The sequence below is a fragment of the Phyllostomus hastatus genome, unplaced genomic scaffold (genome assembly GCF_019186645.2).
Source record: "Phyllostomus hastatus isolate PE091 unplaced genomic scaffold, TTU_PhHast_1.1 phas_scaffold_114, whole genome shotgun sequence".
Taxonomy (NCBI): domain Eukaryota; kingdom Metazoa; phylum Chordata; class Mammalia; order Chiroptera; family Phyllostomidae; genus Phyllostomus; species Phyllostomus hastatus.
Window position 1 is genome coordinate 9,796,593 of NW_025334006.1, and position 27,543 is coordinate 9,824,135.

A 27,543-nucleotide genomic window follows, 5' to 3' on the forward strand; every position below is an offset into this window, starting at 1 on the left:
TGGTGTTACGGTTGAAGTGCGGTGCAGGGCCGGTGCACTTCAGTGGGCAGACGCTGTGGAGCAGGTGTAGAGGCAGCAGGTGAAGAGAAGGGGGGTGGGACACTCCTAACTACATCTGGCAGTGCTCTCTGCCCCTGGAAGTGGCAGCGAGGTTCCACAGTAAAAGTAAAACTCGCTGCTGATGAAGTTGATGGTAAAGATGATTTTGATAAAGAACTGAAGAAGGTCTAGCAGAGAAACCTATACAAAATACTCCAGCCCAAAATGCAGAAAAATAAAACCATAATGCAGAAAACTCAAAACCATCAACACCAAGATCAAAAGTTCAAGAATCCCCTGGCTGGCGTAGCTCAGTGGATTGAGCACGGGCTGCAAACCAAAGTGTCACAGGTTTGATTCCCAGTCAGGGCACATGCCTGGGTTGCAGGCCATGACCCCCAGCAACCGCACATTGATGTTTCTCTCTCTCTCTTTCTTTTTCCCTCCCTTCCCTCTCTAAAAAATAAATAAAAAATCTTTTAAAAGTTCAAGAATCCCTAAGGGGAACACACACACACACACACACACACACACACACATGAAAAAAACTAAAACACCCAAAGGACGTAGTTCCGTAGAAGACATTAAAGCAAAAATACAAGCAAGCATAGAAGAAAGTGGCTTTCTTCTCCAAGTGGAAGCCAAAGTCATCAATTATGTAAATAACTGCTTCTGGATGGCTGACCACGACTATTAAGATCACTGGCAGTGGAGGAAGTCTCTTTAAGAAAACAGTTTAAACAGTTTGTTAAAAATTTCTAGCTGTCTATTTTATAACGCGGAGTAAGAACTTTCCCTACCATGTCTGATAAATGTTGTCCAGGTTCCACTGCCAAGATGTGTTGTCCAAAATGCCTGTTTAGTTCTAAAGGTGGAAATCCACCCTCTGCTTGCTTTTAAGTGTGTGTGGAATGTGATGATAGGACACAGTAGTCATGGTGGTCAAACAGAAGTGGTGGGGAAACGAAAATACACATGTGAAAGAAACTCAACATTTTAATTTAAAGAAAGTAAACACAGCTGAGAACCACAGAGACTGGGGTGTGTGGTTCTGAGTAGTCGGGTTGTGAGGCAGTGTGGATGGTCACTTGCACAATTGAAGTGTGCACGCGCAAGTCAAACAAGGAGGTCGTGACTGATTTATGGAACTAGCCGGTAATGCAGAATGGTCAGTACCGTTCAAAGCAATTCTTGGTACAGAACTACAACTCACAGGTTATTATATCTACTTTTCTCCCTCGTCCACAAAATAAAGCAGACAAAAGTCCTTGAGAAGGAACTCTTTTTACAGAGACATCACCTCTGCCTTACACAGCCACCAGAGCACCTTACAGCCCTACCTCATTAGTAAGGTACCTTTATTTCTGACATGCAAATAAACCATGGTATTCAGTTTGGGATCAGGCTCGCATGTACTGGCACCTTCATCCCTTACTTCAGATTTTGGCCTCTGTCTAAGGTTTATTCCTAGAAAAAGTGTTTGTCTTGGTTTATGATAACACTTCTAATTTTTAAAGGCCACACATAGTAAATGTAGATAGAACCATAACATTTTCAAAGTAAAGAGAATCCCTGAGTTTATCCAGATTAATCACTTCATCATATAGGAAAGAAATGGAAAGCTAGGAGATTTAAATTACTTGTGCAAAACATGACATAATTAGAAAACATGAACTAGAAAAGATAGTTAAGAGGGAAAATATGCCCTGGCTGGTGTGGCTCAGTGGACTGAGCGCCGGACTTCGAAGCAAAGGGTCGCTAGTTCAATTCCCAGCCAGGGCACATGCCTGGGCTGCAGGCCAGGTCCCTGGTGGGGGCATGGGAGAGGCAACCACACATTGATGTTTCTCTCCCTCTCTTTCTCCTTCTCTTCTCCTTTCTCTAAAAATAAATAAATAAAATCTTAAAAAAAAAAAAGAGGGAAAATACTAGCCATAGCATCTTCTTAGTTATAAAGAGAAAACTCTCTGACAACAGAGTATTTTCTGGTCGAAGGAAATAGAAAATTGAAAATGGCTTAGATCAATGTGTCTTAACTATTTAGGGCCATGGCACACTCCTTAGAAAATGGAATGAAAGCCACAGACCCTCTCTCTAGAATCTAAAGAGTCTGGCATCTGCACATACTTACACAAAATTTAGTACACATTTCAAAAAGCTCATAGATCCACTGATTGGCAGTTCAAATTCACTCTGGCCTAGGTGAAGAAGAAAAATCGTGGGAATGTTCCAAACAGTAGTTATGGAGTTGGAGGGAAAGGGCAAGAACAAAGGCTATCATTTATTAACTACTATATGCCAGGCAGCTCTCCAAGAGATTGCAGTCATCCCTTGGTATCACGGGGGATTGGTTCCCGGACCCCCTACAGATACCCACATCTGAGAGTGCTCAAGTCCCTTATATAAACTGGCAGAATTTGTGTGTAACCTATGCATATCCTCCCACATACTTTAAATCACCTCTAGATTACTTATAATACCCAATACAAAGTAAGTGGTATGTAAATAGTTATATGTATTGTCTAGGGAATAATGACAGGGAAAAAAAAAGTCCCCAACCATACCAACCACAGGCTTAACCATGTAGTACAAGTCAGCAACAATGTAATATTGACTTTTCCCCCAATATTTTCCGTCCAGGGTTGGGATGCAGAGCCTACAGACACAGAGGGTACATGACTCATTTAATCCTCAGGACAAGTCTATAAGGTTTCTTAAAATTTGTTTTAACTAGTAACAAAGGTTCATGGCACGAAGTTCAAGAGACATAAAGAGTATATTGTGAAAATTCTCTCATTCTTCCTCTTTCCTTCAGCACCTGATTATCCTCTCTAGAGGGAAATTCTCTCACTGTGCTTTCTTCTAGAGATATGTTTTGCATAAAAGCATATATATACACACACAGAAAAAGACAGTTCTAGACCTTCCCCTTTCAACATCAACTAGAAGACTGTCCTGTATTGGTGTGTACAGTGCTGCCTCATTCTTTTTAACTTCTGCACATTACTCTATTTTAGAGATGTACCAGTATTTATTTAACCAGTCCCCTACCAATGGGCATTTAGATCATTTCCTGTAGTTTGCTATTTGTAAATTACCATGATAATACTGTAATGAATATTCTTCTATATATGACAGTTCACACATGTGTGAGAACATCTATAGTAAAAACATCCAGAAGTATTATTCTTTTTGGAAAAAATGACTTTTGCCATTCCCCTCCCACCCCCCAAAAAACCTGTGTGCAGTAAGAAATGAGGGAAGAGTATCTACCAGGCAGATGCTAGCCCATTCATTACTGCACCTTAGTTTTACAGGCTCTTTTGTACTAATCAGTATAATCCAATATCCCTTCCCCATTTTTTTTCAGAAATTATTTTGGAACCCAGAGAGGAGGGAGACCCTGGTATTCAAAGCAGATGAATGTACAGCATCTATCTGAAAACCTTTCAAGTACGAAATGGTACTTGGGTATAAAAGTAAACAAGGTAAAAGAAATACAAGTGAAAGGAGACTCAAATAGTCTGTAGCTCAGTGAAATTAACATCTTAACTATTGGAGCTGGGTGTTTCTCTCATCATTTCTTATCCCTGGCAATATAAAAATTCAGACATTTCTATCTATACATCCATTAGGCTACAATTATATCTTTCCAAGGATTATAACTGTTCGCTATCACTGTAAAAAAACGTGACAGAGGTGGTGAAAGGGAGCAAGGGAAGCAAAACCTTCCCATTAAGTAGTAGCAAACAACTGAAAATAAAGACCTATGAATACTCAAGTATTAGCTTATGATTTCAAGTTTAGACTAACAGTCCTGAGTTATTTGACCTGTCTCCACACAGTTTCTTATTACAGTGGTTTTTTATTTCTAAACAGACAATTTTTAGAGTTTCAGGTTCACAGCAAAATTGAGCAAAAAGTTCAGGCAGTTCTCACATACCCCCTGCCCCCCAATACACACGGCCTCTCCCACTACCGACCTCCTGCACCAGAGTGGCGCGTCTGTTCCCATGGATGGACCTACACTGACACATCGACATCACCCGAAGTCCACAGTCTACATTAGGGTTCACTCTTGGGGATGCGCATTTTCTGGATCTGGCAAATGTGCAATGACATTTATCCACCGCCATTATACTATCATACAGAACAGTTTCACTGCCCTAAAAATCCTCTGTGCTCTGCCTACTCATCTCTTCTACTGCCCCCTCACCCAATCCCTGGCAACCGCTGATCTTTGCAGTCTCCTAAGTTTTGCCTTTTACAGAAAGTCATAGAGTTGGAATCATACAGTAGCCTTTTCAGACTGGCTTCTTTCCCTTAGTAATATGGACTTCAGGTTCTTCCATGTTTTTGTCTAAATGTACTACATTTTATTTATCCATTCACTTGCTTCTGAGTTTTGACAATTTTGAGTAAAGCTGCAATAAACATCCATGTATGGACATAGGTTTTCAACTCATTTGGAGAAATACCAATAAGCGTGACTGTTGGATTGTATGATAAGGTTTTTTGTCATACATTTTTAGTTTGTAATGAACGGCGAAACTGTCTTCCAAAGTGGCCGTCCCATTTGCATGCCTGCCAGCAATGAATGATGGGAGTTCCTACTGCTCCATTCTAATAGGTGTGTAGGGTTATCTCACCGTTCTTTAAATTTGCATTCCCCTGATGACATATGATGTGGAACATCTTCTTATATGTTTACTTGCCATCTGTATATTTTCTTTGGTAAGATATCTGTTAAGTCTTCTGCATTTTTAAAATTTGGGTTATTTATTTTATTATTGAATTTTAAGAATTCTTTGTAGTTTTTGAACAACAGTCCTTTACCAGATATGTCTTTTGCAAATATTTTCTTCCAGTCTGTATCTTGTCTTCTTATTCCCTTGATACAGGTATTTTTAACCAATGGGAACACTGAGGCCCATAAGTTTACCTGCTCAAGGTGTCCAGTAGGAAGCGGCAAGGCCAGGACTTAAACTCTGCTGTTACCACCACCCTATGCCGTGTTTTCTAGGACTTATGTGGAAAACGAGACAAAATACTGAAGTGGGGGGAGGCACCAACAACCACCACAATCGCCCTGGTTCTGAAAAAAGGAAACCAACACACCCTCCCCTTCTCTTATCCCACAAATGCCTTCTAATAGCCTCTCCCACCACCGTGTTTCAGTTATCATCCATGCGCGGACAGTTCCTCAGTGTCTACTTACAGCCCAGATCCCTCTGATCTGTATTCGGATGCGTACGGGACATCTCCATTTATACAATCCATGGGCTTCCCAAACACAGCCAGTCCAAAATTAAACTCATCAATTACCCCCGAACCTGTTCTTCCTCCTCCTCCTGAATTCCCTCTCTCATTGCAGAAACCTCAAAGTCACCCTAGAACCAGTCCCTCCTGTCCTACCATTTCATTGCAGATGTAGCCCTGCCCCATAAACTTCTGTGTCCCCTGTCTAGTGACCCCATCGTTTTCCACAACTCACCAACTCCTTCCTAGTTTCACCTCCCTCCTTTTCTTGCCCAGATTCCCTGGCCCATCTTGAAAGTGAATCTCATACATAACTTCACTCTCTAACTCCCTCCATCATTTTTGCCAGGCAAAACCTCAGTCCTGATGACCTCTATCTGTCTGTCTAGCCCATCTTTGGGCTCAAGTAGCTAAATTTTGCAAGAAAAAACTAGGTGAGCAAACTGACTAGTTTCACTTCCTTTTTTTTACTTTAGACAGAGGGGAAGGAAAGGAATATTTTTCTCAGTAATGAGAGAAACACTGGTATGAGAGAGAAACATTGACTGGCTGCCTCCCCTACGCTCCCCAACTAGGGGCTGAACCTGCAACCTAGGCATGTGACCAGGAACCGAGCAAGCAGTTTGCAGGATGACGCCCAACCAACTGAGCCACAATGGCTGAAATTCATCTTCCCAAACCTCAAATGAGCATCAGTAGTGTCTCAGTCATCTTACAAGTTTCTTTGTGGTACACACTCCCATTATCCCCTCCAGGAAGACTGTTTCATGTTTGTCCCCTTGAACTTTGACCTTAACTTTCAAGTGACAACTTTATTTTATATTTAAAGAAAAAAGAATAAATATAAGAAAAGAGGAATATATCTGATCTAAACTCTCACATTCCAACGGCCAGGCCTACCTAATTCGCTCCAGCTTCTCCTCCTTCCCCTCTCACTGAAGGGTCTTGCCTTGTGCTCTGGACTGCATTCCCCTTCGAGTTCGTAGGGACCTGACTCTTTGCCCATGATCCAGCCTTTACTTATCTCTCCAACCCCGTCTCCCATCATTCACCATCTTGCTCACAATACCAATGTGCTTTTCCAATTTCTGGCTCTTGTACATGCTGCCTATGCCTTTTATTTCTTTCACAATTTGCAATTTTGGGGTTAACTCATTTATTTATTTTGTCTATTTCTCCTGCGCAGGTGACTCCCCACCACTACCACAATGGCCTTAGGCAACCACGACCAGCTTTCTGTCCCTATAAATACACTCACCTTTTATAGGTAATATCTTATAAATGGAATATAAAATACATTAATTCTTTTATGTCTAGCTTTTTCCACTTAGTGTATTTTTGGGACTCATCCATATTATTTATTCCATGTGTAGTTTATTCTATTTATTGCTAAATAGTATTCCTTTATGTAGATGTACTACAATTTATTTATCCATTTACTTGTATATAGATATTTGGTGTTCTTTCCAGTTTGGGGCTATCTTTGTATAAACACAGCATTTCATTTTCTTGGGTAGAGAGATAGGGGCAAAACTGCTGAGTCACTAGTAAGTATATATTAAATTTATAATAAGAAAATTCTTACCCACCAATAACTTATGAGCATTTCCATTAATTCCTATTCACACAAATACTAGGTAGTATTAGTCTTTTAAATTTTAGTTATGGTAGTGGGTGTACAGTATTTTATTGTGCTTTCAATATACATTTCCCTAATGACCTATGATGCTGAGCAACTCCTGTGCTTACTGGCATTCATATAGCACCTGACGCACATCTCTTCAAATCATTTGTCCATTTAAAAAAATGGACTGTGTGTCCATAGTCTGAGATCCATTTTGAATTGTGTTATACATGGAATGAGATAAAGGTAAAAAGTTCAAAAGCACAGAAGGTACTACAATTGTCCATATATGCCAAACACAGAGGAATCTCAGGATAAAAACTTTATTTACTCTACAAAGCAGAACAAATAAGAAGTATGGTGTCAGCTGGGTGTGAGATTTATCGGGATGATCACTTATTAAGTTATATAATAATGTATGTCAGTGGTAATTAAAAATAAAAAATAATTTTAAAATTTTTGAAAGAAAAATATGAAAGTTTTTATTCTAAATTCACTATAAACAGCCCACCTAAAACAAATAATATTCTAGTGCCCTCTAGTGGGGAGAAACTGTAGTGATATGCCAGACGGAGAGAGATGGACTAATAAAACATTCAGAGGAATCGACAAATGATTTTCATTTATTCTCCTCACTCTTTTTAAAGTGAAAAATTTAAATGGAAAATATTTTGCTGTTTTAAGCAATCTTAACCCAATGTGAATGCAGTGAAATAGAAAATTGGTTAGAAAAACAAAACACGTGTTTGGAATTTGTATTCCCATAGTACACTTCCCTACACAAAGTAAATGAGGACCAGAGATCAGAGGGGAAAAAAAAGAATTTTACTACATATCAGTTATGTAACTGATTGAGCAAGGATGTAAATGAAATAGTTTAAGATATGTAGTTTAAATACACTATCAAGATATATGTATATGTTAGTATCTACTTGTATATAATGCAACATATAATAATGTATAATATTAGACACACACACACAACATATTTTTCGGGAATGGAGCACAAGAAGCTGTAGACAACAATGATTATCTGTGTAGACCAGGAGTGGTAGGGAGAGAGGGAGAATATGTATGTATCTATATAAAAATTATTTCTATATTATACACATATTATACATCACATGTTATAGTCTGTGTTGTATATTGTATATAATTATATTATACACTATGTAATATACATACTATATAACATCACACCATGTTATATACAATATGTGCCATATAATACATAACATACAACATATTATTGTGTGTGTGTGTGTGTGTGTGTATTTAGGTTTTATTTATTTGTTTTTAGAGAGGGGAAGGGAAGGAGAAAGAGAGGGAGAGAAACATCAATGTGTGGGTGCCTCTCATGCATTCCCTGCTGGCGGCCTGGCCCACAACCCAGGCAGGCATGTGCCCTAACCAGGAATTGAACCAACGACCCTATGGTTCATAGGCCCGCGCTCAATCCACTGAGCTACACTAGCCAGGCTGAACTTACATATTTTAAATATATGTAATAAGTGCTCTTTAAAAATGTACACCAATCATTCTCAAACAGTAAAATGGAATTTTACATGCTTATATATGAACCCCCTAAAACAGATGGGAAATAAATAATATTTTGCTCAGAACAATCTGCTCCAATAGTTGATCATAATGAACTCTTATGAGGTCCCACAGGGCCTCCCTTATACTTCTGAAGGTCCTGTCTGAAATGCCTTTCCTGTCTCCTTTATATATATACTCTTTTCTATTTACTATTTGCCTTCCCTACTTTTTTTCTAATGCCAAAGCATATGCTGCTTCCTATCTGAAGCTTTATCTTTATATCCTTGGAGATAATCCATTCTTATAAATTTCTGTTGTAATTATTTTTATTTTATAAGAATTACTTTGAGCCCTGGCTGATGTGGCTCAGTGGACTGAGTGCTGTGCTGGCCTGTGAACCATAGGGTCACCGGTTCAATTCCCAGTGCGGGTGCAGGTCTGAAGGGTGGGCTGGGTCCCCAGTTGTGGGTGTGCAAGAGGCAACCACATACCGATGTTTCTCTCCCTCTCTTTCTCCCTCCCTTCCCCTCTCTCTAAAAATAAATAAATAAAATCTTAAAAAAAAAGTTTACTTGAGCCAAACTGTATTATAATTATTACCTAAGTTATTTAACTGGCTTATAGCTCAGGCTCCTTTACATTATTGACATTCTTCCCTTTAAGCACCTGCTAAATCTTTGCAACTGTTGGTAAAATACTCAAGATCACAGTCAGAGTTGATAGTTCTTATTGCCACTATCTTACCCCAAATGTTTTATATGATAATCACGAGTGTGTTAATCCCACCCTAGAAATTTGCAGAGTTCTAGATGAGCCCTTTGGGGACCAGGACTTACGCATGCTCAGTCCTCCACTGCTAGCCTCATTGGACCCATCACCCCCCAGCACCACCGCTGCCGCCGCACACCTCCCTTCCTTCCCATATCTCTGCATTTCTCTCTCTGGGAAGTGCTACCAAAGCATTATACACTGAACTTTTAGATAATTCCATTTGTAAGGGTAACTTGTGAAAGTAATCTGTATTTCCAAAAGTATGAAGCACTAAATACACTGAATAAGCCTCCCACTATAAACAACTAAATATATAGTATAAACATGTATTTAAATTACTTGCTTGGCCAAAAGTTATGAACTGGCAGGGACAAAAAAAAAGGAGAAACCCCAGCTTAAAACTGTCCAGCTGAACCAGTCCCATAATCTTGACCCACAAAACTATGAGCAAAGTAAAATGATTGTTTAAAACCTCTAAAGTCTGCCAGTGATTTATTATGTAACAATACTAATGTAATAGGTATTACACAGCTAGTGGGCAAGCTCTCCACTTTATAGTATTTGAGATCAATATTGAATCTTGAAGGCATCTCTGCTTCACTTCTATTTTTTTCTTGCCTTAGAATTTCAGAGAGATTTTTCAAAATTCTGAACTGTAACCAGGCAGCATGGGGCCTGGCCACTTGTCACCATGCACACACCAACACAAAGATTTGTGGGGAAGGAAATAGGTTTTTAGCAATTTGGCCTGACCCCTCCATTACAAAACCACTCATTTCATAGGTGTGGATAGAAACTTAGGCCCAGAGAACTGAAATCACAGAACTAATCCCAGGCCAAATTAGCAACAGAATACAGATCAAAACCCACGCTTCCTAACTGAATGCAGGGCTTCTTTCCCCTAACCCAAACTTCTTTGTATTTTCTCTTTCTTTAGTCTATTAGTCTACTCTTTTTCCTTGAGCCCGGGCAGTAAGAACATTTTCGATCAATCACTCCTTTATACTTCCCTCCAAAGAGCCCAGACTTCTGTATAATTTAAGGACTTAAAGAGCATTTCCTAGAGTCTCTAATCCTGCTGAGCCTCTAGCCTTCTAAGGTGCCACCCTCCTGGGGCAGCTGTTAAGTGTATGAATTATCTCCAGCACAATAAAAATGTGTTACCAAGTATAACTTGGTGAGAGGGTGGGGCGATGACAGTAGAAGGGCATTATCTGAGTAACAGGACTTTCAGAGCTTCCAGCAAGGAAGACAGCATGAGTCCATGTCTGACCCAGACTGAAAACTGCTATGCTTTGGCGACTGTAATAGGTAAAGGTTATCTACAAGTCTAACAATTTCCTAACAACTTCCTAACAAAGGTCTAACTTGCAGTAAGGGAGGCTGGTGTATTGGATAGGGTCAGGAAGAAATCAAGAAAAAAAAAATTAAAAGACCAACAATAATTCAAAAAAGCACCGGAGAAACAGAAGGTAATAAAGGAAGAAAAACAAAGGAGAGGGAAGTTACAGGAATGTAGCGTAACGATGAAGTCATGCAAACATCTCACCACAGCCCACATTAGAATCACAGCTGGATTTGCAGTTTTTTACTTATGTTTAACTGGTTTCTAACTTCCATAGTATGGCCTCAAAGTAAGATTGTTAATACAAGGAGATTACAGTCTCTAAAATTCTAGCTTAAAACTATTTGAAACCACTCTCAGGTCCATCAACAGGGTTGGTTTTGATTTTATGGCCTGAAGTACATTCAAACAACGGAATATCAAACATCTGTGAAAGGTGGAAGTTTTTGTATTCACACAGGTTTATATTATGTGACCCTTTTGTGTAAGAAAGGGGGATAAGAATAAATATATGCATTGTTATGTTTGCATAAAGAAAAAAGAAAAGAAGACTAGGTTATGAAAAAAAGTTTCTGGCTATTTACACGTAAGTTCATTATCAAACTTACTGCCCAGCAAGAGATGTAAGGACATTATAATGGTACTTCTTATTTAACTTTTGCTCTTCCCTAGCTTAGAACAAACTGGACCATCCAGATGGAATGTTTGGTGTGTTTTGGCACAACAGGATCTGAGGATGGAGTTATATGATGCTGACTGATTTCCAGTCTTCTCAGGTCAGAGAAGAGATGACTTTTTCCCCACATCTGGACCAAATGAGAACTCTCACACTCACTATTTCTCTTCCCACAATAATGTTTCACCCTGTGTTTACCTCCACTAACCTCTAAACAATATTTGCAATTTAAATAAATTCCTTACTATCTGATTCCAAGTACTTACCACCTAGTTTCTGGGCCATACATTTTAGGCTTCAGCTGTTATTGTCCATTCACTTGTAATTATAAATGCTGACAAGTTGCTGATAAGCTCTCTGTATGTATAATAGTCTTTGCAGAGTGCCCCCAGTGCACATTTAGTTAGGCGCTCTGGAACTACTTTTTTAATGCCAATTTCCAAAAGTGTAACCCTGTATAACCAAAAGTCATAAGCCCTATGCCATGCTCTACAACCTTTCATATTCCTAGGTTTTCCAATCCTGAAAGCCAGCTTAGAATCTATTAATTCCACTCCAAAATAGGGACAGTTTCAAATATGCAAACAGAAAAAAAAGCTATTAGTCAGCTACATCTCTTAGCTGCTGGGAAAAATGACTAAGGACCAGCACAAATAGCTGTAGGCAGCATATTCAAATCAGAGTGAGAATCAAGATTAGGAATATAAACACCATACTCTCCTCCCTCAGTAGCCACCCTTTCTTCTAGTCCTCCCCAATTACTGTCACCACTTCCTCTAAGGAGGGAAGCTGTGGAAGCAGCTGGTTTACTCACTAAGCTAGCTATATTTGGTTTATCTGGCAATAGAAATGCACAAAAAGTAAAAAGAGAGCTATTTGTTTATGATTGGTTCAAATTCTTTTCTCCCAGGTAAAATGACCCATAAACTAACAAAAAAGAATTGAGAGAAAGGAAAGGTAAAGGAGAATTTTCTACTGAAAAGCTAAAAGAGATGGGCCTAGTGAATTGTGAACTGTAAATTTCTAAGTACTCTGCTTCTGGTTTCTGATCCTGTTACTAGTTGCCATCGTCCCAGATTTAGGGAACAAGCCGAAAAATGGCTACAAGGTTATTATTTAAGGATCTTTCAACTGCTCACAAGTTCAGATCTCAGAACAACACTGCTGTTTCAACCTCATGGTTTTTATAAACTAGAGCCAAGAGGAAATTACAGACAACATTGAGAGTGGATACACCCAAGTCCAGAAATATCTCTCAAGAAACAGAGGGGAAGAGGGAATGATTATTATTTTTTTAATATGTTTATTGATTTTAGAGAGAGGGAGAGGGAGAAAAACATCTTTGTGACAGAGAAACATCAACTGGTTGCCTCCTATATGCACCTGACCAGGGATCAGGCCCGCAACCTAGATATGTGCCCTGACGGGGAATCGAAACCCCAACCTTTTGGTGTACAGGACGGTGCTCCAACCAACTAACTACGCCACACCGGCAAGGGCAAGGGAATAACTATTTTTGTTAATCCACCCCACCTCTCTGCTGTGAAATGAATATCTTTTTAAAAACTTTAAGCCCTGGCTGGCACAGCTCAGTGGATTGAGCACGGGCTGGGAACCAAAGTGTCCCAGGTTCGATTCCCAGCCAGGGTACATTCCTGGGTTGCAGGCCAGAACCCCCAGCAACCACACATTGATGTCTCTCTCTCTCTCTCTCTCCCCCTCTCTCTCTCTCCCTCTCCCTCCTTTCCCTCTCTAAAAATAAATAAATAAAATCTTTAAAAAAATTATATGTGTACTAAAAAATAAATTTCTAAAAAAAAAAAAAACAAACAAAAAAAACCTTTAATAATGGCTCAGGCTGTTGTAGCTCAGTGGGTAGAGTGCCGGCCTGCAAACCAAAAGGTCTCCAGTTCGATTCCCGGTCAGGGCACATGCCTGGGTTGCCGACCAGGTTCCCAGTGGGGGGCATTCAAGAGGCAACAGACTGATGTTTCTGTCTCACACTGATGTGCCTCTCCCTCCCTTTTTCCCCTCCCTTCCCCTCGCTCTAAAAAATAAATATTCTTTTTAAAAAGTTTTTAAAAAAACTGATAATAAAATTCATGTTCATTGTAGAAAACATTAAACAAAAGGCAAAAACCCACCATAATCCCAACACTCAACTATTACCATTGTTGCTATTTTAGAATATAGCCTTCTGGTTAATTTTATACGCGAAAAAATTAGAGCATGTTATAATCTTTTTTCCATGTAATATGTTATTACACATTTCACATCTATTGTATCACTAAGTACTGTAACTGAGAGCATGAATTTTGAAGTCAGACAGATATAACTGGGTCCCAGCTCTTCAACTCACTGTGTGATTTCAGACAAGTTATTTAACCTCTCTCCATGCCTGAGTTTCTTTATATAGAAAATGGAAATAAAAAGTGCTTACCTCATGAGCCTATTCTAAGGATTACATAAGATAATAGATAAAGGAACAAATGAAGTACATAGTAAGCACTCAACAACATAATATTTTAAGTGGCTAGTATCCACCCAATAAATGTATCCTAGTTTGTTAAAAATCCCCTACTGTCAAAATAGTTTCAAAATTCATAATATTATAAATAGCAATGCAAGAAAGACTTAATCTAAATCTTAACGTCGTGATTTTTTTAAACTAAGTTCCTAGAAGTAGAAATCAAAGTCAAAAGGAATAACACATTTTCTATTGCCAAAGTGCCTTCCAGAAAAGTACTGATTTATATTCCCATTTGCATATGTAAAAATATTCATCTTTACCCTTTCATCCGCAGAGATTAAAACACATTCTTAAAATATTACGCATATATTTTTATAGACCATGTTTTAGAATCATAAGCTATATGATTCTGATAAGAAATTCCATCATTTCAGAACTATTGGAAGTGAAAGTTTCCCTTGCTCCAGTTTTATCCCTATTTGGAGGTTAATTTTATGTAATCAACTGTATCACTTTTATGAATGCTGGGATTTATGCCATGCTTACTAAATAATCACTGATAGCTGCTTTCAGTAACTTTACGGTCTCATTTTTATTTATGTATGCTTAAAATATAGAAGTTATTCATTAACATATTTATTAAAAATTCAAATAATAAATATACAGAATGAAAACTGAAATTCACCCTTCACTGCCATGATTAATTTAAAGTTCATCCTTCCACACCTTCACCTATGAATTTACAAACAGACACAATCATACAGTTTTTTAAAAATATAAATCAAATCATGTTGTATACATTAAACTTACATAATGTCATATGTCAAATATACTTTAATAAAAATTCATGTAATAAAGATGTTTGTAAGAAAAAAGTTTATAGTCTACTAAAAGCAAACAAATAAATACAAAGGTACTGTGGGATAATCATATATGCAGAAATAAAATGTATAAAAACAAGCCTTGGCCGGGTGGCTCAGTTGATTGGAGCATTGTCCCATACACCAAAAGGATGCAGGTTTGATCCGTGGTGGGGACATATACGTAGGTTACTAGGTTACCCAGTTGGGGTACGTGTGGGAGGCAAATGATTGATGTTTCTCTCTCACATGGATGTTTCTTTCTCTCCCTTCCTCTTTCTCTCTCAAGTCAATTTAAAAAAATCCTTGAGTGAGGATGTTAAAGAAAATTAGAAATAATATTACACAGGATGGGAAGGAAGAAGTGAAAGTATGCTACTATAAGACTGACATAGTACATGCAGAGTGCCACAGTATCACAGGAACACAGTCTCTGATAAGTTAAAGATATACACTATAACCCCTGCAACAGCCACTAAAAGTGAAAAGAAAAAGCTACAGCCAATAAGGCGGTTGGGAGATAAAACTGAATGATTAAGATATACTTAATATAAAATAAACAGAAAAAGGGAAACAAAGGACAGGAAAAACAAAACAAAGAGCAAGATGGTAGATTTACATCTACTCATATGAATAATCACATGACATATCTATGGCCTACACACCCCAATTAAAAGGCACAGTTTGTCAGATTGGATAAAAGCAAGACCCACCTATGTGCTGCCTACAAAGAATATACTTACGTAAATATAAAAATACAAACTTACTAAGAGAAAAAAAACTATGCTAATATTAGTCAACAGAAAGGTAAAATGACCTTTCACACATCCTCAGGTGACTTCAAATATGATGATGCAACGAAGGGACACTCAAAATTTACTAACTTCCATCTTATTTACCATATACTCAGTTAATCCTCAGTTAATTTCTGAGGATTAAAGGTCCGAGTCGTTAAAATTATATGCTCCATTCAAGCAGGTTTTCTGCATACTTTGCTCAGGAAAAAATGTTGAATACATTTCCCAGTATATAGATGTTTTTTTTTAAATGACTTATCAACATTTAAAAAAAAATTTTATTGGTTAAGCTATTACAGCTGTCCCATTTTGCTCCCTTCATTCTCCTCTACCCTGCACACCCTCTCCCACCCACATTCCCCCCTTTAGTTCATGTCCGATACTTGTAAGTTCTTTAGCTTCTATACTTCCCATACTGTTCTTGCCCTCCCCGTCTATTTCCTACCTACCATCTATGCTACTTATTCTCTGTACCTCTTCCCCCTCTCTCCTCCTCCCACTCCCCTGTTGCTAACCCTCCATGTGCTCTCCATTTCTGTGGTTCTGTTCCTGTTCTAGTTGTTTGCTTGTGGTTTTGTTTTAGGTGTGGTTGTTAATAATTGTGAGTTTGCTGTCATTTTACTTACATGTTTTTTATCTTCTTTTTTTTAGATAAGTCCCTTTAACATTTCATAAAATAAGGGTTTGGTGATGATGTACTCCTTTAACTTGACCTTATCTGAGAAGCACTTTATCTGCCCTTCCATTCTAAATGAAAGCTTTGCTGGATAGAGTAATCTTGGATGGAGGTCCTTGCCTTGCATGAATTCGAATACTTCTTTCCAGCCCCTTCTTGCCTGCAAGGTCTCTTTTGAGAAATCAGCTGACAGTCTGATGGGAACTCCTTTGTAGGTAACTGTCTCCTTATCTCTTGCTGCTTCTAGGATTCTCTCCTTCATTTTTACCTTGGCTAATGTAATTATGATGTGCCTTGGTGTGTTTCTTCTTGGGTCCAACTTCTTTGGGACTCTCTGAGAGCTTCCTAGACTTCCTGGAAATCTATTTCCTTTGCCAGATTGGGGAAGCTCTCCTTTATTATTTATTCAGATGACTTTTCCACTTGTTGCTCTTCCTCTTCCCCTTCTGGTACCCCTATAATTTGGATGTTGGAATATTTAAAGATGTCCTGGAAGTTCCTAAGCCTCTCCTCATTTTTTTGAATTCGTGTTTCTTCCTTCTTTTCTGTTTGGTTGTTTCTTTCTTCCTTCTGGTCCACTCCATTGATCTGAGTCCCAGTTTCCTTCCCATCACTATTGGTTCTCTGTGCATTTTCCTTCATTTCACTTAGCCTAGCCTTCATTTTTTCATCTAATGTGAGACTAAATTCAACCAATTCTGTGAGCATCCTTATTACCAGTGCTTTGAACTGTGCATCTGATAGGCTGGCTATCTCTTCATCACTTAGTTGTATTTGTTCTGGAGCTTTGATCTGTTCTTTCATTTGGGCCATTTTGTCTTGATGCGCCTGTTGCGTAGTGAGGGGTGGGGCCTTAGGTATTCACCAAGGCAGGGCACCCCAGTTGCTGGGTTCTGACACTATGTGTGGGGGCGAGGTCCAAGAGGGAACAATGGCACTTGCTCTGCTCTGTCAGATTTCAGTCCATTCCTCCACTTCCCGCAAGCAAACTGGGCCCTTTTGGTGCTGATTCCCGGTGGGTTAGCTTGTGTACGTTCCAGGACCCTATGGGTCTCTCCAACAAACTCTCCTGTGAGGCTGGGAGTTTCTCCTGGTACCTCAACCCCCACAGGTGTTTTCAGTCTGTGTTTTGAGGCTGTATTTCCCCGCTCTGGGGCCCTGGGTTGCACAGTCTGTCTTGCTCCCCAGTTTCGCCTGATTTATTGGTCTGAATGAATGTGTCTATTTTAACCCATTGGTTGTCCCACTTCCATACAGTTCAATTTTCTGTCTGTTCTAGTTGTTATTTTGTTTCTAAATTGTTGTCCTTATTCTGGTTGTGTGAGGAGACACAGTGTGTCTACCTACGCCTCCATCTTGGCTGGAAGTGATTTATCAACATTTAAACCGAGTGTATAATTGGGTGCCTCTCAGCCTCACACCCTAAAGGTACATAATTCCAGAAAACAGCAAATTCAAGTAATAAAGGCATCCATGCACAATGTGACCCTCTCATCCTCAAGCCCTTATTCTTGGAGAAAAAAATCTGAGAGTTGTAAATTCCCTTTATCAGTCTATGTATTTTAACCTGCTTTCAGTAAATAGAGAAACTAGAGTATCATTCACTCAGTAAATTTAACAAAATGATTTGTTTAAAACACTCCTTATTTTGCCTTTTTAAAAAAAGTGTAAACATATTTTGACTATTAAAATATGGGTTTTTTTAAAGTTGAAATGGCTATATTAACATAAAGTATATTTCAGAGCAAAGAATATTACCAAGAATAAAGGCTGTCATTTCTTAATCATAAAAAAATTCATCAAAAGGACATAATTCTAGGTGGTTCTGTATCTAATATCTAAGCTTCAAAACTCAGGAAACAAGCACTGACAGAACTGGGGTGAGAAACAGACAAATCTACAGTTCCAGCCAGAGATTTCAGTGCCCCTCTCTTATTAGTTGATAGAACAATCAGAAAGATTACAGAACACTTAAAAAATACTATCAACCAACTTGACCTGACATTTATCGAAAACACTCAACTCAGTAAGAGCTGAAAATGCATTTTTTTCAAGTACACACAGAACGAACGCTCAAGATAAAACTTATTTTGGGCCATAATACAAGTCTAAATAAAAAATTTAAAAGAATTCCAGTCATACAAAGTGCATTCTCTGACCACAAAAAAAAATTAAACTAGAAAACAGTAGCAGAAAGAGGTCTGGCAAATCCCCCGAACATTTGGAAACTAAATATAACACTTCTAAATAACCTATGAGTAAAAGAAAAAAAAACCCACAAAAGATATTAGGACATATTTTAATAGCCTGAAAACACAGCACATCAAAACTTGTCTCAAGTCAAAAACGTCAGTTTTCACCTTACGAAACTAGAAAAAGAACAGAACTCAAGTAAACAGAAGAAAGGAATAATAGAGTTCAGAGCAGAAAGCAATAAATAGAAACTGCCGAAGTAATACAAAAAGTCAATGAAACCAAAAGCTGGTACTTTGAGAAGATAAATAAAATATGTAGATAAACCTTTAGTCAGACCAATAAGGAAAAAAAGAGAGGATCCAAATGAACAGCATCAGGAATGAGAGAGGTGACATCATTGTCATTCAACAGATATTAAGAGGAAAAGTGAAAGATTCTATGAACCTTTTCTAATAACAAATTCCTTCAAAAACACAGCTCACTCAAGAAGAAAAACAGGAATCTGAGTAACCTTATATAAATCAGAGAAATTTGTAGTAAAAACACACAAAAAAGAACCCCAGGCCCACATGGCTTAACTGGTAAATTCTACCAAATATTTAAAGACAATACAAATTTCATACAAACTCTACAAAGGCATAGTTAAGAAAAGAAAACTATATTAAGACTAATGTTTCTCTCTAATGCAGATCAAAAAATTCTCAACAAATTTTTAGAAAATCAATTCTAATCAGTATATAAAAAGGATAATCATCACATTACCCCATAATGGAAGGTTGGTTTGGCATATGAAAATCAATTGATGTAATTTACCACATTAATAAACTAAAAAAGAAAAAACATGATCATCTCAAAAAGTGTAAAAAGAGTATTACATACAAATCTTTATATGTACATGGGCTCTCACTTTTCTTGGGTGGATTTCTAGGAGCGTAATAGCTGGAGTGTAACTCCGCCTCCTAAGATTACCCTAACAGGTAACTTTTAGTTGGAGACTCTCTCTCTCTGTCTGGTTGAGATTTTCTCAATTGTCTGTGGTCTGAGGCTCTTCCGACCCAGTCCTTCCTTCCCTGTGTTCCTTCACAAGTGTTGGACCGGGTCACATTCTGAAAGCTCTCCCTGCCTACTCTTGGCTCTTCTCCCCCTACAGTTCACAGCGCTTGTCCCAATACATCTTGCACCTCTAAACTTATCTTGACATCAGCTTCCTGGAGGATCCACACTGACACAGGGAGCATAGGATAATTTAGTTAATTGAGGAAAGAATCAGCTACTTATTTAAACAGGACTTGAGCCTAGCCAGGTGTCTCAGTTGGTTAGAGCATCCTCTCGTACACCAAAAGGTTGCAGGTTCGATTCTAGTCAGGGCACACACCTAGGCTGTAGGTGCAGGACACGTGTGAAAGGCAACCCAATCAATGTCACATCGATGTCTCTCTCTCTCCCTGTCTCTCTTCTTCCCTTCCTCCCTATCCTCTCCTCTCTCTCCAAAATCAATAAGCAGGTCCTTGGGTGAGGATTAAAATATATATAATAATAAAATTAAAAATAAATGGGCCCTGATTCCACATTCTTCACACCCAACATAACATTTCAAGCTGCATTATGGATGGCTTCTCTAGACAGACAGTTGGATGTCACAGAACCCAAACATGAGAAGAGATACAAAAATTTTTTAGTCCTAGTATATTATGGGCTTTTTCAGCTGTTTCACTTGAACACTTGTACATCTGCCCCAGGAAAGAGCTAACTCTAAGTACATCACCACCCTTTTTCCTCGTCCTTTCTTGAACTGAGAAATCACTGAGATCTGGCCAGCAGTGAAGGCATTTAAAACGCCCTAAAGACAAATATGTTACCAGCCCAAGGTTTCGTCATGCCCATCACCAAGGAAAACCTCAACCCAAGGGTAGATGTTATGCTGTCTTGTGACAGAAAAACACTCATCTATATATTTTAAGTTTATATTTTGCTTATTTCTACCATCATTCTGTTTTGAAGGGATAGTCTCATGAAGTTTGCCAAAGTTTCTAAATTACTGACACAAACTGAGAATGCATAAAGCCTATAATGACCAATGGTTTTACTTTAGAACCTCCAGAATCTTGTTGCCTTGTTGTGCGTGGCTAATACATCATAAACCAATCCTCCATAACCCGCCTCCTAGGACAAAAACTCTCTTTGGTGATAAGACCCAAATATTCCTCAACAAATTTTCAAGAGAAAGTGCTTCTTAAATCTGACATCTGACCTCATAGCTTTATACTATTAAAAAGTTCTGAGGGATGAAGTTGACACTTTTACCCAAACTCTACATCAGGACGTTTCTTTTAGAGAGGCACACATTTGCCTGTCTTTAGTTTTCCCTTCCTAGAAAGTTCCCTCGTCCAGGCGAAATAATTCCTGTCCCGCTCTAATGTTAGCACCCTTCAGATATTTGGGGCTCTCTCTCTCTCTCTCCTGGATCTCAGAGTTGCCAGAATTCAGTCAAGCCTGCATGCTTCAAATCTCAAACTGGTCTTCATAAATTAATCTATTTATCCCTTTCAGCACTGCAGTTGCTCTCAGGGCTCACCACCTCCTGTTTCTATCATGCTGACACTGTGCTAAATGTAATACTCCCAGTGGGCTCTTGCCAACTCCCTGTGCTATGGCACAATTCTTCTTTGTTCGCTGCCTAGAATAGCACTGGCGTTCCTTTGACTGCCAGATCGCATTGCAAGCCCAAACCAAGTTTGTTATCTGCCATTACTGTCAAGTCTCACTTGCCCTCTGGGGTTGCATCTCCCGCCCTGCCCGCCCCCCCATTGCTTGTATTTCCTCTTCAGCCTCTGAAACAAGAGCACAATTGTGCCCTAATACTAATGCCCCAGGCAAATGAATATTGTTCATATTTTGGCCTGATACTAGTACTAGAAATTGCTTATTGACAATTTTTAGACTGAGTTTTTTCCCCTTTGTTGGATTCCTACCTAAGATCTTTCCTTGCTAAATCTGCAAACCTATATACTCCTTCTAATGACTATTTTAGTTAAAACAAAATAGGTCGTATACTCTCTATAATTCCTTTAGTTCAATAAACCTTTACTAAGTAGCCACTAGATGCAGGTATTGTGGACAAAAATAAATGTATCGATCATTATGTAAGCAATGAACACAGGTTAAAGAAATATAAAAAAGGAAGATGTACGACCTGTGTTTCAGAAGAATAACTCAACATTAAGTGTAGAGAAGATAATGGAAGAAGTAGGGGACAGAGGCAAGAAAATCAGTCCAGTGAGATGTAAGGACTTTAAATTTGAAAATTTTCAGGAAGAAGAAAAAATCAAGATGGCTATATTTAGGCTACTGAACATTAACTAGGTGGAAGGTGCCACATTATGTGCTTCCCATATTTTATTTCATTTAATTGTTACCATAACCCTGTAGGATAGATACTAGAATCTTAAATCTTACATATGAGAAACCTGGGGCCCAGATTAAACAAATAAAGCTAAAAAATACAACAAATAAACCAACCACCAAAAAGAGTCATATTTCTTTTTTGTTAATTATATTTTGTTGATTATGCTATTACAGTTTTCCCAATTTTTCCCCTTTTACCCCCTCCACCTTGCACCCCCTGACTCTCCAGCATCCTCCTCTTAGTTCATGTCCATGGGTTGTACATATAAGTTCTTTGAATTCTCTGTTTCCTATGCCATTTTGGACCTCTCCCCCTCTATTTAATGCCTACCAATTATGCTTCTTCCCTGTGCCTTTCCCCCACTATTCCTTCCCTCCCCCTCCCCACTGAAAACCCTCCATGTGATGTCCATTTCTCTGATTCTGTTCCTGTTCTGGTTGTTTGCTTAGTTTTTGTTTTTGTTGTTTTTCTTTCTTTTATTTTTTTAGGTTCATTTGTTGATAGTTCTTGAGTTTGTTGTCATTTTACTGTTCATATTTTTGATCTTCCTTTTCTTAGGTAAGTCCCTTTAACATTTCATATAATAATGACTTGGTGATGATGAACTCCTTGAACTTGACCTTATCTGGGAAGCACTTTATCTGCCCTTCCATTCTACATGATAGCTTCGCTGGATAGAATATTCTTGGATGTAGGTCCTTGCCTTTCATGACTTCAAATAAAATGTCCTCTGTACTGTCACTGTGGGTTTTAGAACACTAGGGTACATACCCTTAAATCCAGTCACAGAGAGTCACATTTTCTCTATTTCAGTTCCTTCACTCAGCAAATACAAACTAGTGCCTAGAATGTGCTAGCCCTGTACATAAAATCACAGTCAATGAGTTTACCATCTGGTGAAAGAGAGATATGCTATCACACAATAAAATCTATGAATAGAAACTAGTAAAGAATTTAAAAAAGAAAAAGTACAGCGTATTATGAGAAAACATAAGAGGAGAAGTTAATTTAAGACTTGAGGGAAGGAGAGAAGAGACAGTCTCTTGAGAACGTGATATTTGAGACCTGAAGGTAGGGTAAGAGGGACAACGTGGAGGTGACACTGTTCTCCTCTCCCTCTCTCTGTGCTGTCACCTGCTATCTCCAGTCACTTCATCTCGTTTGTTGAAAACTCTCACAGCTGGTTCATGACTCTGGGTCTTCAAAGACCACAGGCATGACACAGCTCATCGAATGCTTGCTCTCAACTCCTTTGTACCTTCTCTAATGACCTCGCCCTGGCAACCTAGAACTGCGAATCCAAAATTTAAATGTGAGATTTCATCAAATCTAAGATGCCATTAATTGAAAGATTCACCACTATTTCACATACAGATAAGAAAAAAGTATTACCAATTAGACTGACAGCTTACCTTCAGAGATGCTGAAATGGAAAAAAAATTCCTGAACTCAACAAAGTATGGTGTCTTAACTGATGACAATTGCTAATACTTCTATCAGCCTCTCACTTTTTTCCCTTATACCTACCCTTTGGCCTCAACTATACAGAAATTTGACCCTTTTATACTCTCCCAATCTGTTAGCTCTTGCCTGTTAGCAAAAAATGAGGTTAGAGTTTAGATACATGAATTTAGAGAAGTAGAACTTCTGTAACTTCATGACACTCTTGCATAGGCATAGACAGAAACAAAGAAGGAAGATTACAGAAGTAATCCAGAAATTTTGGGACTGGTAGAGAATAAGAAACGAGGTTGAAGGGATTTACAAGTGACTAACTAAAATGATTAGCCATTTGTAACTATCAGTATTTGTAATTTAATGTTTTAAAATATTTATTTCCCAAAATGTAACAGACTGATGACCACAGAACATCAGTGAACTTGGCTGTAATGCTCCACACCAGCCTGCTCATATCACGTGCCCCATGTGCCCCAGCATCAATACCACGTCCTTCACCACAGAAAATTATTCTTCGTGATAATTATGGTTTACTTTTTAAAATCACTTTAGACTGCCCTGACTGGTGTGGCTCAGAGGGATGAGCACTGTCCCGCAGACCCAAAGGTCACCAGTTCGACTCCCAGTCAGGACACATGCCTGGGTTGCAGGCCAGGTCCCCAGTTAGGGGCCTGCAAGAGACAACCAGCCGATGTTTCTCACAATGGTGTTTCTCGCCCTCTCTTTCTCCCTCCCTTTCCACTTCTCTAAAAATAAATAAATAACTTGCCAAATCACTTTAGAGTAATTGCACTATCTGACTGTTTCTGGCTTTTAAACTCCCATAAATAACCGTCTCCTACATATATATTTATGCACCAAATCATCCTTTAGAAAAATCATTCTGGTGTTTTTAATTTAAATTATCTAAACTGTAGAAATACAATAAATCCAGAACAGATCAGAGTCCATTCGTGTGAATAAAGAATCACCTTCTACAAACACAAAGTTGAGTACTTCTGCACGACATGGTTGGTGATGATGATGATGAACACGTGCAACACCCTCCTGGCAAGTCATAAGAGCATAAAAGGACTCCTAAATGTTGGGTTATCCTCTTCTAGACGTTCACCTCCATAGGATATACGAATTTATTAGTGGATTTTTAAAAAATTTTGTATTTATGTTCTGGCCAGGATGGAGGCATAAGTAGATACACTTTGCTTCCATGCACAACCAAAAGAAGGACAACAACAACTTTAAAATAAAAAAATAACAAGAACTACCTGAAAATTGAACTGTATAGAAGTCCGATGACCAAGGAGTTAAAAGAAGAAACATTCCTCGAGATCAGCTGGAGGGGCAGAGATGGGCAGCTGGGCTGAAAGGACCCATGACAAGGAGGACCAAGTGGCCCCACACTCGTGTGCAGATAACCTGGAGGAACAACTATGGAGCGTGAGACAGACCACACAACCCAGGGTTCCAGTGCAGGGAAATAAAGCCTCAAAACCTCTGAATGAAAAAACCTGTGGGGGTTGCAGCAGTGGGAGAAACTCCCAGTCTCACAGGAGAATTCATTAGAGAGACTCACAGGTGCTAGAACACACACAAACCCACCCACCCAGGAATCAGCACCAGAAGGGCCCAATTTGCCTGTGGGTGGTGGAGGAAGTAACTGAAAGCCAGCCAAGAACCGAGCAAGCGGCATTGTTCCCTCTCAGACCCCTCCCCCACATAAGGCGCAACAACTAGTGACATGGTTGCCCCACCCTACCCCATACCTGAGGCTCTACCCCTTAGGTAAAAGGTGTGCCAAGACAAAAAATATGGCCCAAATGAAAGAACAGATCAAAGCTCCAGAGAAAATACAACTAGGCGATGAAGAGACAGCCAATCTACCAGATGCACAGTTCAAAACACTGGTAACCAGGATGCTCACAGAAATGGTTGAATATGGTTGCAAATTAGAAGAAAAAATGAAGGCTATGAAAAGTGAAATAAAGGAAAATGTACAGGGAACCAACAGTGATGGGAAGGAAACTGGGACTCAAATCAACGGTTTAGAGCAGAAGGAATACAGGAACATTCAACCAGAACACAATGAAGAAACAAGAATTCAAAAAAAATGAGAAGAGGCTTAGGACTCTGGGACATCTTTAAACATACCAACATCAGAATCATAAGGGTGCCAGAAGGAGAAGAGGAAGAACAAGAAACTGAAAACTTATTTGAAGAAATAATGAAGGAGGACTTCCCTAATCTGGCTAAGGAAATAGACTTTAAGGAAGTCCAGGAAGCTCAGACAGTCACAAGGAAGTTGGACTCAAGGAAGCACACACCAAGGCACATCATAATTAAGTTACCCAAAATTAAAGATTAGGAGAAAATCGTAAAAGCAGCAAGAGAAAAGGAGACAATTACCTACAAAGGAGTTCCCATAAGATTATCAGCCGATTTCTCAAAAGAGACCTTGCAGGCAAGAAGGGGCCGGAAAGAAGTATTTGAATTCATGTAAGGCAGAGACCTACATCCAAGACTATTCTATCTAGCAAAGCTGTCATTCAGAATGGAAGGGCAGATAAAGTGCTTTCCAGATAAGGTCCAGTCCAAGGATTTTATCATCACCAAGCCATTATTATATGAAATGTTAAAGGGACTTATCTAAGGAAAAGAAGATAAAAAATATGAACAGTAAAATGACAACAAACTCACAACTATCAACAATCAAACCTAAAAAAAAACAAAAACAAAAATGAACTGAGCAAAAACTAGAACAGGAACAGATTCAAAGAAATAGAGATCACATGGAGGGTTATCATCAGGGAAAGGGAGTAGGAGAATGGGGGGAAAAGGCACAGAGAATAAGAAGCATAAATGGTAGGTACAAAATAGACAGGGGGAGGTTAAGAACAGTATGGGAAATGTAGAAGCCAAAGAACTTATATGTATGACTCATAGACATGAACTAAGGTGGGGGAATGATGGTGGGAGGTGAATACAGGGAGAAGGGAAATAAAGGGGAGAAAAAAATGGGATGCATAATCAAGAAAATATATTAAAAATAAAAATTAAAAATATTTTTAAATTTATTTTTAGAAAGAAAGGGAAGGAAGAAGAGAGGTAGAGAAACATCAGTGTGTGCTTGCCTCTTGCACACCCTCTACTGGGGGCCTGACCTGGCCCACAACCCAGGCATGTGCTCTGACTAATAATCCAACCAGCAACCCTTTGGTTCCCAGACTGGTGCTCAAACCACTGAGCCACACCAGCCAGGGCTATTAATGGATTTTTAAAGTGTTTCTAAATATAAAGCAGGGGTCAGCTAACTACAGCCTGCAGACCAAATTTGGCACACTGTCTATTTTTGTGTAGCCCAACAACTGTAAAAGTGGTTTCTACATTTTTAAATAGATTAAAAAAAAACTTAAAAAGAATAATACATAATGGCACACAGAAATTACAAGGAATTTCAGGTTCCATAAATAAAGTTTTATTGGAACACAGACACACTTATTTATTTACATATTGTCTATGGCTACTTTTATGCTTCAACAGCAGAGCTGAGTAGTTGCAACAAGACCATGTGGCCTGCAAATACTAAAATACTTACTATCTGACACTTAACAAGAAAGTTTGCTCACCTGTGACCCCACCAAAAAATACTCTTATTTTAATGTATAATTCAGGGGTGGTAGTGACAATTATTTCCAAATGGGCGCAAGAGTTTTTGAACCAAGAGCAATTTAGAAAATGATGACCTTGAGTCAATTAGAATTAACAAAGCTTAAACGGTTTAATAAGTAAATTTGTCTTAATTCAGTCAGTGTAACAACAGATATTGAACATACTATTGCAAATGTGTCACTTGATAAGGGTTCATAACTTTGGTTTAGTTATTATAGCCCTTACGCTACATCTCTTCAATTATTCCCCACTCTTCAGTAAGAACTCTCCAAAACCCTGGAAATTTTAGGAAAAGCCACAGAAAAGTATAGTCTTTAGTCACTGCAACTACCTAGATACCTTCCATAGCTACCATATTTCCCTGTTTCCAGAAAACAAAAAACAAAAAAGCAAGTGCCCTCATGAAACGTCAAGGAAATTGTGGCCAGCAGGTGGAGACAGTTTCTAACCATACTAGAGAAGCACACTTTGATTGCAGGCTGTAGTGGAAATTTAAACTATCTTCAGATCCTTACCTTGAAATATTTAGTTAACTAAATAGGACAAAGTGATTTTTTTCCTACTTCAACAGTAAAACCAGCTACCTCCTATTTCCTAAGTCAGATTTCACTACAGGATCAGAAACAGAAAGGCCAGTTGTTGAACACTCCATTCCCTACCGAACACAAACCTATATACTTTTATCGGGTAGAATGAATCAAGGTTTTTCTTCTCTTGCCAGTAGAAATGGAACATTTTCCGATCATTTACTCTCAGTAAGG

At 38.7% G+C, this 27,543-nt stretch overlaps 1 protein-coding gene and 1 long non-coding RNA gene across 3 annotated transcripts in view; one reads left to right on the forward strand and one right to left on the reverse strand.

The window, feature by feature from the left end:
• Positions 1-11,338, forward strand: part of LOC123829670 — a 37,881-nt gene extending 26,543 nt beyond the window's left edge. The window contains exon 3 of the long non-coding RNA XR_006787644.1: positions 11,250-11,338. This is a non-coding gene — a long non-coding RNA (uncharacterized LOC123829670). The remainder of the gene's footprint in view (positions 1-11,249) is intronic.
• The window catches only part of AHCYL2 (adenosylhomocysteinase like 2), a 149,702-nt gene that overhangs the window by 77,398 nt on the left and 44,761 nt on the right, over positions 1-27,543 (reverse strand). The gene's annotated exons all lie outside the window — the stretch shown is intronic.